General features: G+C 36.7%; 1 long non-coding RNA gene across 1 annotated transcript; it reads left to right on the top strand.

Moving 5' to 3' along the window:
- Nucleotides 1-290: 290 nt before the first annotated feature.
- LOC120083458 (uncharacterized) lies at nt 291-2,637 on the top strand. Its single transcript, XR_005483426.2, has 3 exons — nt 291-754; nt 854-926; nt 2,397-2,637. It is a non-coding gene; the product is annotated as an uncharacterized LOC120083458 (long non-coding RNA).
- Nucleotides 2,638-3,985: the final 1,348 nt, after the last annotated feature.

The following is a 3,985-nucleotide window of genomic DNA, read 5'->3' as shown; positions in this document are numbered from 1 at the left end:
GGTGCATGATATTTTGTAACACCTCGTATTTTTTTTTAGTATTAATGTAATTTCAATAATTTTGTTAGTGGAGGAAATTTTTGGAATTTTGGAGTTCAAGTGTAAGTGCGGGAATTTAATTTTTGACCTTACAAAATTATTCAATTTAGAAATTAATGGTAGGAATTAATTTCTTTTTTTTTTTGGGAAAGAAAGGAAGTTGGTAAAATAAAATGGAATAAGGAAAGGAATAAAATAAAGTTTATTTTATTTCCTTTTTAAGTTTTTAAGTTTTATTATTATTATTTTATTTATTTATTTTTTATAAAAACAAAAACTACCCCTTCTTCTTCTTCCACACCGTGCACCCCCCCTGTGAAAACCCTAGTCGTCGAACACCCAACAACCGTTTTCCGTTGAACCTAACGCCGATGAGCAGTCGGTGCCGAAGCCTCCTCATTGTGCTGTCGGTCAGACGTGAAGCCCAGCCACACGCCAGCTTCATTCGCCGTCGTCGGTCAGACCTGTTGGAGTCGCGCCGGCCTTCACGCACAAGCAAGCCCAACCGAACGATGCCGCCACTTCGAGCTTCAACTCCTGCCACTGCCTTCATGCCTAGCAGCCGCACCTTTTCTTCCAGCAGCCACTCGGCGCTACCCAGTCCTATTTGGTTGAGGCCGAGCCGCTCGTCCAACCCACCGGCCGAGCCCAGCCATCGATCTCCGCCGGTCACTACCCTCCTTCGTGGTCATTCATCAGATTTCTGCTAGTGTTGGTAAGTTCTGGGTAAGAGCGGTAGGGTTTAGAAGGTTCTCGGTTGCCCATTAAATTTTGGTTTTCTTTTTTATTAATGCCGATTATATTTGGAATTTAGATCCAAGATTGGAGTACTTCAGAGTGCGCAACGTGTTGCCTAGCGGATTCGAGTTTGTTCGGCAAGTAGTTTGGTAAGCGTTGTGATCCTTGTTGTTGGTTGTCGGTCACCTATTGATTATTAGACTAAAAGAATGGTTTAATTTTAAGTATATTGAAGGTTCTAAGTTATCATCCATTGAGTTTTAAAATCTGTTAAGAGGAGATTTTAGAGTCAAATCTTGCGAGTTTCGTTTGGGTAAGTTATTTGGTGATCGTTTGATTAAATTTGTATGTTTGGGTCCTGATTCCAAAAGACTGGAATTTAGTATTATGTTTGTATTAGGGGACTTAATTCAAGATTTATTTTGTTGGAGATTATTAGCTTGGATTAATATCTGAATTTGACTTCGAGATAAGTAATCTTACTATTGGAACTGCCCATGGGCCAGTCGCTGGATGTATGCTAGAATGATGGATGAATGTTATGGTAGAATGACATCATGATGAAATGATAGTTTAGTATAACCGATGTATGTTCTTGCTTGAGGATCTGAAAGATGTATTTGTGCACATAGATATTTGAATGCTAGCATGAAATGATATTTGATTCCATGAAGTTGTATGTGATCTGTGGATATTGAGGCATGTGTGTTTGTTGTAGAGCCATGATGTTAAAGCATATATGTATGTCATAGAGCCACATTGTGATAATTATGGTGTCAAGCATATGATAGTGATTTTATTGATTAGTTAGAATGCCCACTAGGTTTTTGTTTCCTTCGGGATTCACCAGTTTGTGTTTCCTTTGGGATTCACCAGTTATTGTGTTTCCTTTGGGATTCACCAATTTGTGTTTCCTTTGGGATTCACTAGTTATTATGTTTCCTTCGGAATCCACCAGTTTGTGTCTCCTTCGGAATTCACCAGATATTGTGTCTCCTTCAGGATTCATCAGTTTGTGTTTCCTTTGGGATTCACCAGTTATTCTGTTTCCTTCGGGATTCACCAATTTGTGTTTCCTTCGGGATTCACCAGTTATTATGTTTCCTTCGGAATCCACCAGTTTGTGTCTCATTCGGAATTCACCAGATATTGTGTCTCCTTCAGGATTCACCAATTTGTGTTTCTTTCGGGATTCACCAGATATTCTGTCTCCTTCGGGATTCACCAGTTTGTTTCTCCTTCGGGATTCACCAGTTATTGTGTTTCCTTCGGGATCCACCAGTTTGTGTTTCCTTTGGGATTCACTAGATATTGTGTCTCATTCGAGATTCACCAGATTTTGTGTCTCCTTCGGGATTTACCAATTTGTGTCTCCTTCGAGATTTACCAGTTTGTGTTTTCTTCGGGATTCATCAGAGGTAGTGGGCATATTTAGCTACAGTAGGATAGAAATCAGTTTTTTTTTTCATGTATGTATGTGTCTCATGAGGACTAGGACAATTTATATGTTCCACTAGAGATAGGCATCTAGGGGACATAAATGCCTAACCTGACCCCAGTAGTGGGGTTACTTACTAGGTATTTTATACTCATTATTTCTCATGTTGTTTCAAGTAAAGGTAAAGATGCACCGGCGATGGACAAGCGGAATTCATGATCGAGCCACTGAGACTAGTTTCATGCTTCCACTCATGAGATTTAGACTTCTTTTTATGTTTTGCTTAGCTTTCAGTATTGATGTTTAAAACTTACTATTAAGAATCGCTTTCAGATTTATTTATTATCATTTATGATTTATGGGTACCCTACCGTTATTTTTAATATTTGAATTTAAATGGAAAGTCTTTTAAATTTACCTTATTTAATTAGCATTTATTTCACCATAACAGAGTGTCGTTTTAAGTTTCATGCATGCATGTATTTAGTAATGGCCTAACTTAAGTCCTAGGGGGTCGGGTCGTTACATATTTCATTCCTTCAATTGGTATCAAAGCATGATTTAAGCACTTAACTATTGTTAATTTGAGTTTGGTGGGTGTTTATTCATGAACTGCATGAAAAAGAATGTTGATATGGTTTTTCCAAGTGTTTTGGCATTTTAATCCTTTCAATTATATTGTTTCTCTTGTAATTGGCTCTTGCTTAATGGGCCTCAATATGTGTTTATGAGTCTGTAATTCATATGAAGTCATTATAAGTTGAAATTAGGATGTAATTGAAGAAATAAGTGAAGAAGGTCGAGCTGCAAATTTTCGGTTCTTCAGCTACTGTTTGGATTCCCAGCGAGATTAGACCCAGTTTGAGCGAGATTTCAAGTTCGAGCAAGATTTTGAATCAAGTTTAAGCGAGATTTCTATTTCGAGCGAGATTCTATTGGAATTTCGAGTGAGATTTCGAGTTTAAGCGAGATTTTGAATCGAGTTTGAGTGAGATTTCTAGTTCGAGCAAGATTCAGATGAAATTTCTGTTCAAATGAGATTTTGAATCAAGTTCGAGCGAGATTTCAAGCAAGGAGCGAGATTTCAATGAGCCAACGAGAGATCAAGTTCTGAATGAGATCTCAACTAGCAGCAAGAGATCAAGTTTGAGCTAGATTTCAATCCAAGTGAGATTCTTGAACCGGTTTAAGATGATTGTCTGGTTTAACCAGTTTTCTTCAAACTTGGCCCGGTTCATTTTAAAAATTGTTTTGATTAGCCTGGTTCAGGTGGTTCACATTTGGTTCAAGCAATTTTTGGTCCAGTTTGGAGCTGTTCGAAGTGATCAAGAAGTGGTTTGGAGCTGTCTATTGTTTTTTGTAATACATAGATTTTTCTTTACTTAAAAATGCCAAAACTAAAAACTGTATCAATATGTGTTTAATTGTTTATGCATGTGATGCATGTTATAATTAAATAAATCTTGTATATGCATACAGTATGCCATGTAAATTTAAAATCCCACTGTAGAAAGCATGTTACATGCATTGAAAGTATGTTATAAATTGTTATAATATATAGTATGCATGTATAGGGTTTCTTTTAATATAAATATATTAAATGCCTTTGATGAATGTTGTGGATGTATAGCATGTCTAATTTTTGTAAGTTGTTATAAAATTGAATTAGACTTTAAAATCCATAATAAAGAGACACAACATGCTCACTTAGGTTAAACAACTAGTTTTGACCGTTAAAATAGATTGTTACCTTATAAAATTTGGTTACAA

Source organism: Benincasa hispida, chromosome 8 (assembly GCF_027475165.1).
Source record: "Benincasa hispida cultivar pf3 chromosome 8, pf3_genome.v1.1, whole genome shotgun sequence".
In the NCBI taxonomy this organism is placed as follows: domain Eukaryota; kingdom Viridiplantae; phylum Streptophyta; class Magnoliopsida; order Cucurbitales; family Cucurbitaceae; genus Benincasa; species Benincasa hispida.
Note: the sequence above shows the minus strand (reverse complement) of the source record. Positions and strands in the feature narration are given on the sequence as shown.